Below are 13,816 nucleotides of genomic sequence, written 5' to 3'. Positions count from 1 at the left end.
TGCCCGTCTCGCCCGTTCACCCTTTTCTTTGATTTACGAAATATTTTACTTTATCTTATTTTGCTGTTACTAATATTAAAATAATACTATAATAATTATAATGTTTATAATAAAAACAACACCATCAATATCTTCTTCTTCTTTGTTGGATTTCTTGGCTATCAACCAGCGGCATGTGGCCAAGGTTATCAAGCCAATGGATCCTATTTATTCTATCAATCTAAATAAGGTCATAAAGTTTTGTCTCCCTTAAAAAAAGTGATTACTTTACTTATTATATTTTTGTCATCTGATAAGAGATTTGATGTTGTTAAATCTTTATTTTTTATTCTTAGATAACTTATTATATTTCTTCTTTGGTTATTATATTTCCGACATGCTGTTAATAAGTGTTGTGTTGTCAGGTTGGAGTTGCATGTCTGGCATTGTGGAGGGTATTCTTTTCTATGTAGGGAGTGAGGTGGGTAAATCTTGTAGCGTTGACCCTAAGGCGGGCCAACACCACCTCCTCCCTTCTCTCCTTCCTGTGGGATGTGTCCCACAGTTCGATAGTGTGCTTGAATTTGTGTGTGAGTTGGAGGTTGGTCCACTCACTTTGCCACAGGAGATGTATTTTTGCTTTTATAAGAGACACAAAACACCTGAGATCTGCACGAACTATGGTAGTGTCCAGATCGCCAGTTGACCCGGCTAGTTTGTCAACCTGTTCATTACCATGGATACCAGAGTAACCTGGTTCCCATATTAGCTTGATTGATTTGTTGGCACCGTGTAACTTACGAATGATATTACCCAACAGTTCATTTTTAGTGGTTTCTAAGGATTTAATAGCTTTAAGTGAACTTAACGAATCGGAAAAAAATGACTATTCTATCGTGGGTCGTCGATAGTGCAAACTCAATAGCTTTATCAATGGCAAACAGTTCCGCAAGAAAAATCGATGTATGATTCGGCAGTCTAAACTTTAGTTCACATTCAGTCGACCATACACCCGCACCTACACACTCATCTGTCTTGGAGCCGTCGGTATATATATGAAAAAACGGGAGATGTTTAATAAGGATCTCTCTGAACCTCTGGCGTACCTCACCCTCCGGTGCCATGGCCATGGCTGATGGAAGCCAGGCTTCCATGATAGAAAAATTGGGTGTTTCCCATGGCGCTATATTTGACTGAACCAGGGTATCGATGGTAGAGAGATCTATACCGACTTTCTCGACGAGGTCGTGAGTCTCGTGGCAAAGGGCCTAGTGCCTCCATTGCCATTAGGGTGGCTCGGGTCTCGAGCCACCTTTGCGGCATAGGTCAGTGCTAACTGGCCGCGTCTGAGTCGGAGGGGAGGTACTCCTGACTCCACCTCAAGACGCTCGATCTGAGTACATTTTAGGGCTCCAAGACACACACGCAAACAAGCATTCTGCACAGCATCCAAACCTTTCAAACTTGTTTTCGGTGCCGAGCCATACACGATTGACCCATAATCTACTTTAGACCTAATCAGGGCTTTATATACCATTAGCAAGGACTGTCTATCAGCTCCCCATTTATTACCAGAAATGCACTTTAATAAATTTAGTGCTCTTTGACATTTATTTTTTAACTGACCAATGTGGTCTTTCCAATTGTGTCTACTATCAAAAAAAGTAGCCCAAGAAATCTTGCAGAATTTTGAATAGGTATTGGGTGGTTGTCTAGAGTTAGCCTGATGCTCGGCTTCCTCCTATGTGGAAAAAATTACCCCAATACACTTTCTAGTGGAAAACTTAAAACCCCACTGGAGGCCCCAGTTATGAATCATATCCAGTGCCAATTGGATGCGATTTGCTGAGAATTCTGCATTATTGCTGGAATGCCATAATGCACAATCATCAGCGTACAGTGAGTATTTAAGATTCCGAGGAGGAGCTGGTAAGATGTCATTGATCATACATAGAAATAATGTAGGTGACAAGACACTTCCTTGTGGGACCCCGTTTGCCTGGACAAAAATGTCCGAAAAAGTGACATTGTCAGAAAACAATTTGACAGAAAACGTTCTGTCAGAAATTCAATTTTGAATAAAAAAATGCAAGTTTCCACGTAATCCAAAAGCATAAAGTTTTCTGAGTAGGCCATATCGCCATGTCATGTCGTAGGCTTTTTCTATATCTAAAAATACTGAAATCAAAAAATCTTTTTTGGCAATTGCCTCTTGAATATGACTGTCCAGCTTTACTAGTTGATCGAGAGTTTGGCGTCCCTTTCGGAAACCGCACTGCTCGTCAACTAGTAAATTACTGGAATTTAAAAAATGCAATAGCCTACTATAAACAATTCTTTCCATGACCTTGCATAAGCAACTTGTCAACGCAATTGGGCGGTAGGATATGGCAAATCTGGGATTACCCCCTCCTTTAAATATGGGAATGATGTGGGCGAAGTGCCATGAGTTTGGAAAAGTGTGGCTTTTCCAAATTTCATTGTACACTTCTAGCAACTTAATCATGTCATCATGATTAAGATGCTTTATCATCTCATATCGAATCTCATCGGGGCCTGGGGATGTTCCTCTACAGGCTTCTAGGGCTCGGACAAGCTCATTCATTGTTAGATCTTGGTTGTAATCAAAGTCATCTCCTGTGGCAAAGTGAATTGGTTGCAGCTCAGCCGCTTCCTTGATGGGCAGGAATGCGTGATGATAGTTTGCTGAGCTGCTTGTATGAGAGAACTGCCTGGCGAGTGCATTAGCAATGTCTCTAGGTGAATCCAAGTTGTTACCCTCTTCTATGATGTTTTTTATTTTAAAAGATGTTTTTTTCTTATTGATTTTATTGATAGTGGACCAAACCTCTGATGTTTTTGTATTGCTGTTAATAGTAGAGACAAAGCTCCGCCAGGAGTCTCTTTTTGCTTGTCTAATTACTCTACGAGCCCTAGCTCTTGCTCGTTTGTAGTTGCAAAAGTTCTCATTAGTGATGTTATTTTGGAAAAGCCTGTAGGCCTTATTGCGTCGGCACAGCGCCCTGCGGCAATCTGGTGTCCACCATGGAACTCTATGCTTAACGCTATCTGTCGAAGTTTTAGGAATGGATAGCAAAGCTGCTTCTATAATCGAATTCTGAATATTGTTTACTTTATCATCAATGGTTTCTCCAACAAGTTCGAGCTTGACGCTCCTTGTGAAGGCGACCCAGTCTGCTCTTTTTACGTTAAATTTAGGCGCTGAAGGCGTTCTCACTGTGTCGCATGAATATTTAATCAAAAGAGGAAGATGATCGCTTCCCAACGAGTCGTCAATGGTGTGCCACAGGCACTTGGCTGCTACTGATGAAGAGACCAGTGATAAGTCCATAAAACTCAAATTCCCGGTATTATCGTCCACCCGCGTGAGGCTACCATCATTCAGAAGGACTAAATCAGACTCGTTAATCAGCTTAACTACTTGCTCACCTCTATCATCCACCCGTAGGGAACCCCATAACGTATGATGAGCATTAAAATCACCTAAAATTAATTTATTTTGTGGCAGACTATCCTGAAGAGCAAAGACCTCATCATAAATTACCACTTTATCAGGGGGACAATAAACCGAACATGTAGCCAGATACGTGTTATTGATTTTTACACTGCATGCGACAAATTCCAGAGTAGAATCAATAATCACTTTTGTAAAAGGGAGGTTTTGGTGGATGTACATGGCGACACCGCCTCCACCCCTACCCTCACGATCCTTCCGACACAAATGGTAGTTTCTCAATGATACGACCTCGTCACAGACGAGGTTTGTTTCTTATAGAACGATAATATCGGGAGCATAGGACGAGGCTAATAATCTGAGGTCATTTACTTTAGATCTAATACTTCGGCAGTTCCATTGTATAATGGTTAACGCGATGATTACGTTTTAAGGGGTTTGGAAGTGCCTTGTCCGCCAGTTTTAATTTTCTTTTTCTGGGAGGGAGGTTCGTCCTCCTCTCCCTCGCTACCCAAGGGCCTTCCATGGGTATTTTTGGAGACAGTAGCCTCCATGTCCTGCGTCTCGCTGCCAGGGAGACGCCCGGTGGAGGATGATCTACTTCGAGAAGCAGACCAAACACCAGACGAAGTCCTAGCAGGAGCCGCCTGGACGAGAAGGTGCGATCCAGATTGTGTTTTGGTATCATCCTCCTTATGATGCTGCTGCTGCTTTTGCTGGGTTGATTCAGCAATATGTTGAATTGTATTTTTCAATTCTTTGATTTGACTCATTAATTCCTTAACCGTTTCCTTTAATTCTGCAATTTCTTTATCCTTAGCTGCAAATTCCTGACTGATGCCGTTTGCACTGGAAGTGTTGTTAGTTGCTGCTGAAGCGTAGGAAGTATTGGGTTTGCTGGTTAAACCTTCAACTTTCCTCTTGGCTTCACGGTAACTAACATCATGTCCTCTCATGTATGCTAATATTTCAGTCTCCTTCTTCAAGCTGCTGCACTCGGCAGAGCCAGATTGATGGGGACCTCCACAGTTAGCACACTTGAGCGTTTTCTCAGTACATACAGCAGTGTCATGATCTCCAGCACATTTACCACAAGTAAATTTACTAGTATCTTTGTCATTGCATCGTAATGAGGTGTGTCCAAATTTTTGGCTATTACAGCGCATAGGTTTTTGAATGTAAGGTCGCACTTGGACACGTTTATATCCAACCGTGACATACTCAGGAATTTTACTCGAAGCAAAAGTCAAAAAGCACAATCCGTTTTTTGTTCGCACATTCCCGTCTTTCTTGGTCATGCAGTTCACGTCCACTACGCTTTGGTCCTTCATATTTTCCAGAATTTCACTCTCCTCCATTGTCCTCAAATCCCTGCTAAAGATTACTCCCTTGCAGGTATTGGGGCCAATGGGGATAGTTACGTTAACCTTCAAATCATGAATCTGCGTCAGTTTAAGCAAGTCCTTAATCTGGGAGTTGAATTGCACTTTTACAAGGAGGCTACCATCTCGCAATTTCTTGACAAAATCAAAATCGCCGTCCACTTGACCATCAAGGACCTTCTTGATGATGAAGGGGCTCACATTCAAAAGCGATTGATTTTCATTCACGCATTTGACAGTCAAATACATTGCATTCTGTGGAGGGAATGAAAAGAATCGTCGTTCACGTTTGTCAGCAGTAGGGGTTCCGTTGTTCAAGGTCGTATTGGTCGTAGGCGAGTCATGGGTCGTCCCCCCTCCTTAAGGAGGAGGAGGGGTAGCCGCGGGATCAATCATGCTGGGTATCGGACCGAGTCCGACCCCTGGGCCCGTGCCCGTTGTCCTGAAGGGACCAGTTAACCCTTAACTATTGTTAATCAACCTAACAACAATAGCTAAGAGAAGAGTGTGGCACTTTCCGTCCTCTACCCCCCCAGTGGAAGCCTGGTTGCGTTCTCCAGTACCAAAGAATTGAGTTATGTGGAAGACACCTCCTTACCGCCGAACTTGCCTAGTGCGAAGGGCGGTAATTCGATGCCCACCCCCCAAGCGAATACGGGAGCCCACAAGGGTACTCCGGTAGGCTCAGGGAAGTCACATGAAGAGAGGAAGAGAATTCAGAATAAAGAAAAAGTGCGCCCAAAGGACGCCCCAGACTACTGGGCCTCCCTACCCAGGGGTCAAAGCCCGTAAGGGCTACCCTGGTGTAGAAGAGAGCTGCGGGTCTGAGGTGGGGTGCTGACTACTCCTACTGTAGTCTCGTGTGACCTGCAATATCAATGCACTGAAGGTGCAGGCAAAGCACAAATTGCTGAAAAAATCAGACATTTACGTTACGTAATTTACGTTAAAAACTCAGAAGCAATACCGCCGAGCGAGACGAGAGGCCCCGGACACCAGGGTAGCTCCTGTGGCACAAGGCTTTGTGTCTATTGCTGCTGCGTCTGAAAAGAGAGGTCCGAGCTGGTCAAAGTCTCGTACACGAGTCCGACCATCGATATTCATAGTACTAGTAAAAAATAGTTTTTTTTTTTTTTTTTCGCCAATTCAAATCAGGTATGGTCACAAGGTGTACTAATTGACTCCTTTGTGGCTAAGCACTAGCAGAGCCATCTATGTGCAGACATTTCACAAAAAAATATAGAAAATGGGCACAGCATTTTCCCCATTTTTTGTTCATTTTCCCCGGCGGCATTGGGTTAATTGCACATTCTCTCCTTAGAGATTTTGAAAATATGGAAATGCTTATAATGGAGTGAAATATTATGTATAAGTGAAATGTGGCCTCACCAAGATATGTCAAGAACTTTTATCAATATTCCAAATTTCAATGTTTATAAAACAAATGAAATATCCGCTACAACTGCTAAGAATATAGATGAAGAGGATATATGGGTTAACGTATAAAGCAACATAATTCCGCCATTCACTGTAAGCACAGCCTATATGCACCCTTATGGTTCCTCTGACTCTTTTGATTATCTAGAAAAAGGTTTTAGAGAATTGTCACTTAAAAGAAATCTCTTTTCATCCTGGGTGATCTAAATGATAAAGTAAATAAGCCCACAGCAAAATTATTTAAGATAATTAAGAAAAATGGTCAATAAACCAACAAGGGTCACAGAAAATACTTTGTCATTAGTTAATGTAATAAAAACAAACAGAGCTGACATCATTCTCCATACAAATGCTCTCCCGAAATGTTGATCACGAACTCATAAAGGTGATACTTAATATAAGGAAAATAAAATGACCACTATAAAAGGTTTTCGTGAATTAACGATTTACTCTCAGTCACTTTACCAACAAATAATAGGCAAAGAATCAACTCTTAGAGATTTTACGAACATATTAATGCAGACAAGCAGGTAAATGTCTTCACAGAAGAGATTATATGACAGTGTAGACGCCATCGCTTCATTTGTTACAAAAACTGTTAGAGGTCCTCCTAATCCATGGATAAACGACATGAAGAGAGCCATAACAGATAGAAATAGCGCTCACAAAGCTTTCAAAAATAACATTGCACCTCAGGCCGATTATAAACAGAACATGTGTCAAAGCACTTATTCAAGGAGCTAAAATAGATTATTTTGGAATAAATTAACTAACTGTAAAACAAAAACTCTATTAAACAAAGATAATCTAAATTCTAAAACTAGTGCGAATGAATTTAATGATTTTTTTACTAAAATTGGACCTCTCCATATGAACAAACAAATGCTTATATATCTCAGCAAAATACAGGTAGGATAAAGCCACTACCCAATATTTTCAGATTACAACCTGGAAGAGTGGTTCCCCATCGCTTTAGAAGCTTGGCATAATGACACCAATTTTCAAATCTGGAGACACAGACGAAGTCAATAACTATCGCCCTATTACCATACTCCTTATACTGTCTAAAGTTCTCGAAAAAAAATCGTAATAAATTCTGGAGACAAATCTACTACCCAAAATACATGGTTTCAGTAGTAAGTTGTCTACAGAAGCAGCATTACAGTTAACAAATAAAATTTATGAGAATATAGACAACGACCAAATAAACATGCTTACACTGTGCGATTTATCCAAGGCTTTTGATTGTATCACCCACGAAATCATTTTAAGTAAACTAACAGATCATAAAATTGATTCAGAAGTTACCTAAGTAACAGAACCCAATCAGTCAATTTTCGCGAGAATATAAAAATAAAACAGATAGTATCTTTCGGTGTTCCACAAAGATTTATATTAGGCCCAATCCTGTTCACAATATTCGAAAATGATTTATCAACCCAAAATTGCCTTCTTGCTCAATACGCCGATGATTCTCGATTTCTCCATAGTGATTTTGTAAACAACTAGATGAATTGATAAAACAAGGAGACACTGGCACAAGTAAAAGGATTTTTTGACACAAATATCCTCAATATAAATCCAGATACAACACAATGTATCTTCATAGGTATTCGCCTAAACATCATCAACATTTCTGTAAACACCACCACTTGATTTGATGAGAGCCACATAGGACCGAACACTTCAGTAAAAAAAATCTAGGCGTACACATTGACGGATTCATTATATCCGAGAACTATGTTTACAACATCCATTCAAATGTAATGGGCACACTAATTTACATAAGCCACATAAAACACAATATCCTTGCTGAAACTAGGATATCCGTTATAGAAACACTAGTTCTCAGTATAATTAATTATTGCTCAAACATTTGGGGTACAACAACCAAAGGTCAAATTCAGAAAATGAAAAAATTACAGGACTTTGTCGCTAGGGTAGCATTTGGTAACGTAAATAAGTTGACCACACAGAAACAAAATTGGCTAAAAGTACAAAGCAAATGCAACTATGATGCTTGTATATTAATTCACAAAATGATACAAGATTTTATCTAAAGTGGTTATCAACCTTTCCAACAATAGGTAACACAACCTGTGTAAAAACAAAACCGGTAAACTTTGCACATATCCAAAGATCACGTATAGATATAGGGGCACAGCAGACACTAACACATGGAGCCCCATGATCTGGAACGAACTACCTCATAATTTCAGAAACATTCAGAACTCTAATACAATACAAATATTTTAAAGGAGCATCTCTTAAATCACCAGGTTTCAAAATACAAGAATAAGCAAGACTTATATCTACTACCATTAATTCTGTGCTTGTCTTATATCTATATATACTGTAAAATCACCTTTGTGTACTAGGGATAACCATTGTAACTAACAGAATAAATTATTTGGAATTTGGTATGGTAACACATGAGCCGAGTGCGGGAGTCGCGGCGCCGACCAGCCATGTGCGTGTGTGTATGTGTGTGTGTGGGGGGGGGGGGGGGGGCTGGTGAGATAACCTGATCCTGCGGCAGCTAGGGCAAACAGCCACGCGGTCTATGTCTAATGCTTCACAAGTCATGCTTATATACACGGTATATTGCTCGGCCTCCCACTAACACCTCGCCCTCGAGGCGCCTTCGACTTGCCTCAAGGGTGACCCAACTTGGCTGGTCCTGACTTGCGGGCAATTTCGTTCTCACGTGCGCTGTCCCTGGCGTATCTTCATGGCTGTTCGTCCTTGTCGTCTTCTTCATCCCAGTCCTTGGTAAATCCGTCTGTCCTCGACGTCCACACGTTTTCGAAAGTCTCGCACAGGTCCTCCTTGACTTCGGATTCGTCCGGACTTCCTCGTAGTCCTCCCCCAGGCCTAACTCGGCGGCGTACTCGCCCAACACACTCCCTCGCAGATCTCGTCCAGATCCTTTTCGGCTGCGCGCTCGTCCAGACGTCCTCGTAATCTTCGTCTGTATCTACGGTATCTCAGAGCGTCTGATACCTGCGCTGACGAGCTCCTGAAGTTTGATCGGATCTGCGGGCGTCCAGTCAGGCGGCGCCCGTCCACAGTATCATGGGCCGATTGGTACCTGTGCTGGCGAGTTCCTGGTCCCTCACTGGCAGACGGCTCCCTTCCACATCCTGGGGCGGCTTAATACCTGCTCTGACGAACATCCTAGTCTCCAGGCTTCTGGCGATCTTCCAGTGACGTCCTTCCCACAGCATCCTAAGGTGACCATTTCTGCAGCAGGGTCCTCCTTTGCTGCCGTGTCAGCTAACGGTGAACCAGATTCTACACTTAAGGGCCAAGATATTAAGAGAAAAGGAAATGGAACAGAGAAAAAAAAGGGGGTGTTAAGCGTGTAGCCAATTATTTATATTAATTTGCAGTTTCTAACGTTCGACTGCACGTTATTTTCGTTTTTTTTCATTTTGTCTTTTACTTTCACAAAGTTAAAGAAGAAAATAGAAGAGGGGGAAACCTTAGTAACGATTCGCAAGGAACTGGCTTGAACTACCAACCGTCTCTGATAGATATAAGAGTAAATAAAGGAAACGACAACGGCAATCCGCAAGGATTTACCTGAACCAATTATTGGAACACAGAGAAGAAATGTAGAAAAAAATGAGAAATCATGTACTAGTCACTTCACGACTGACAAAATTGTGGGCAAATGAGATACGTCATAGATCTTTATGCAAATACAACAGCAACAACCTTATTATTGAAAAGTTTCAGTGTCTTTTGTTTGCGTGGATGAGTGACTGGGAGCGTCAATGAGAATGAAAACAAGAGTGACCTCACACAGGGAATGTATGACAAACACGAAGATTAACGTTCATTTTAACAACAATGTGATAAATTAGCAATGGAACTAATACACAATTATTTCAACTACCACATTGAATTCAACATTTAATGATATGCGACAGAATGACGCACTAATGAACGGTGACGTGAAAAGTATTCGCAAGCTTTCTCGCAAGCGAGTCTTCTTGGGGTCAGCAAATCTCCCGAGGTAACCATGTCTATCTGCGCATGCAGACTTCATTGACGGGGGGGGGGGGGGGGTCTATACCCAAAAATACCATACTATACGAAGCGAAACGAGCTGGGAAAATTGATAAATAACTCTATGCTGCGAATCTGTGATGGGACACGTGATAGACACCCTATGGGTGTCTATCACGAATCACATGATCGTTTGGGATTTACCCAAAACATGCCAGCGACTTCTAGAGGGTGAGCAGGGTGTGATTAATAAGCGAATAACGATTCTAGCTTAAACCCTACTCCTACATTAATATACGGACTCAATTGTTGTGCACACCGACTCAAAAGTTGCCGATCGTACGAATAACTTCGGTTATACCTGTACCTATTATCCTTAAGTCGGATCGTAGATCTATTAGGCATATACGCAACCCCGGATTAATCAGGCATCCCTGTGCACTATGATATGGGGAAGATACTAACGCTATACTCAAAATAATACATTTATATAAAATCGCGTTACATGTTCCGTTCCAGCACCGATGAAACGTGTCACCAAATGAGCACTGCAACAATGCTATGCTTTCCTATGGTGCAAACAATTTCAAACCACCAAATTAATGGGAACAGCGAGCTGTCTCTCAAACTATTTCACGTGTCGATCGACCGGAAGTGTGAGGAAGTGAGGTCAGGTCACCAGCTGTTCAGGCGGGTTCCCTGATTAATGATTGTCACTCCGAGGTCAGGTCAAGACGGGAAATGCGCGATGAGAATAGAAATAAATGAAATGATATTCGTGAAAACAATAAAATCACGAACGCGTTAAATTCGTTGAGTTGAAACAATATAAATATATAATTACGATAAAAATTAATTATATACCTAATAAATGAACGATATTCATGTTTGTTGACACCATACCGTGATCACACAGTAATGCGATCTAAGGTCCGAAGAAAGTGTGAGCGTGCTAATTGCTGTCAATTAGCTTGTACCCAACAAAACCAACGCGAGAGTGACTGCACATACGGCGTAGCACATTCATGGGAGAAGATAGGGAAAAGAAAGGAAAAGGCCCAAACCGTGTACTCACGTGGTTTAGAAGACATGGTCGTCGTGGAAGCGATGGTCGAGCGAATTTTGGAAACTGTGTGTCCGTGTTGCGAGCCAAAAGGACGCAACCACCACCCGGTCACCAGAATGTAAAAGGTTATGGTGAACAGCAGTGATGGTTAAGGTAAGTAGAGCTCACAACACAAGTTATGGTAACACACGAGACGAGTCTTGGGTAAGTGCCGAGTGCGACCAGCCCTGTGTGTGTGTGTGGGGGGGTGGGGGTGGCCTGAGCCCGCGGGAACTAGGGCACGTCTGAGAGTCCAAACAAGGTCAGATGAACCCTGTCATTTTAAGTCCGCGCCGAGGCGGTGGTTCTTTACTGGACTTCGAGGCACGTGGCAAACAGCTACGCTGTCTAATGCTTCACAAATCGTGCTTATGTACACGGTATACTCACTCTCTTACATATATATGAATATATGTCTGTGTGTGTGTCTGTGAGAAGCGTCCTGCCTACGGCCATTGGAGGCGAGCGTTTACTTGGCGGAATCATTGGTGGTCTCGCTGGAAACTAAGGTATGCTTAATCGCTGCCTCCCTGCGGTTGATGAGATTAACAGAGAGCAAACAGTAAAAGGATTCAGCGTTACTATACAAAGGTTACTGTGGCGGAAACAAAGCAAGATGCATTCAGAAATGTGTCACCGAGCGAAGTGAAGGTGACACGTGTGGAATACGTGTGTGGAACAGCGACTTGTATTTATTGTAATGGAATGCGTATATAAATCAGTCAATAAATAAATAAATATATATATATATATATATATGTATGTATGTGTGTGTGTGTGTGTGTGTGTGTGTACGTGTGTGAATGTGTATGTGTGCATGCTTATGTGTGTGTGCATACGTGCGTGCGTGTGTGTTTGTGTGTGGATATATACATTTATATATATATATACATTTATAAACACACACAGACGCGCACGCGCGCGCGCACACACACACATATATGTGTGTATGTATATATATATATATATATATATATATATATATATATAAACACACCCACACATATATACATATATCTTTATATATATATATATATATATATATATATATATACATATACATATACACACACACATATGTGTGTGTACATGCACACACATACACACACACACACACAAACAGACACACACACACACACAAACACACACACACACACACACACACACACATACACACACACACACACACACACACACACACACACACACACACACACACACACACACACACACACACACCCACACACACACACACACACACATTATACCGTGTACATAAACACGATTTGTGTAAGCCATTAGACACAGACCACGTGTCTGTTTGCCACGGTATGTAGACAACAAACATGAATATCGATTCTTAATCAAGTATTTTTTTTCTCGTTATTTGACATTTATATTGTTTTAACTACAACGAATTTAACGGGTTCGTGATTTTATCGTTATCAGGAATATCATTTCATTTATTTCTATTATCATAGAAATGGGTGACCTGACCTCACTTTCTCTCACTTCCGGTCGATAGGAAAGCGTCGCATCGTTGCATTGCTCATTTGGTGACACGTTCTATCGGCACTGGAACGGAGCTTGTAACGCGACTTTATATAAATCAATTAATTTGATCATAGCGTTGGAATCTTCCCCATATGAGAATGCACAGGGATGCCTGATATAACCCGGGGTTGCGTAAATCGCCTAATAATTCTACGCTCCGACGATACGATAGTAGGTACAGGTAATCACACCCTTCTCACCCTCTAGAAGTTGCTGGCATGTTTGGGTAAATCCAAAGCGATTGTGTGATTCGTGATAGATACCCGTAGGGCATGTCATGTGCGCCCATCACAGATTCGCAGAAAAGAGTGGATTATTAATAAATTATCCCGGCTCGTTCGCTTCTTATAGTACGGTATTTTTTTTGGTATAGACCCCCCGTCGGTGAAATCAGCATGCACAGCTAGACATGGCTACCTCGGGAGATTTGCTGACCCCGGGAAAATTCGCTTGCGAGAAAACTATTTTTCATGTCACCGTTCATTAGTGCGTCATTCTGTCGCACACCATTAAATGTTGAATTCAATGTGGTAACTGAAATAATTTTGTATTCATAGCATCGCTTTTTATTGCATTATAGTTAAAATGAACGTTACTCGTACATTTTCGCTCTGTGAGAGGTCACTCTCGCTTTCATTTTCTTTCACGCTCACTGTTGCTCACACACGCACACACACACTCACTCACTCATCCACGCAAAACAAAAGACACTGAAACCTTTCATTAATAGGGTTTGTTGCCTTCGTAGTTGCACGCGTAAAAATATATGATGTATCTCTTTTGCCCGCGATTTTGTCAGTCATGACGAGTGACTAGTCCATGATTTCTTATTTTATATACATTTCTTCTATGTTACGACAATCGGTTCAA

This window comes from Penaeus chinensis, chromosome 2, assembly GCF_019202785.1.
Source record: "Penaeus chinensis breed Huanghai No. 1 chromosome 2, ASM1920278v2, whole genome shotgun sequence".
Taxonomy (NCBI): Eukaryota; Metazoa; Arthropoda; class Malacostraca; order Decapoda; family Penaeidae; genus Penaeus; species Penaeus chinensis.
The sequence above is the reverse complement of the archived record's forward strand: the minus strand, read 5'-3'. Positions refer to the sequence as shown.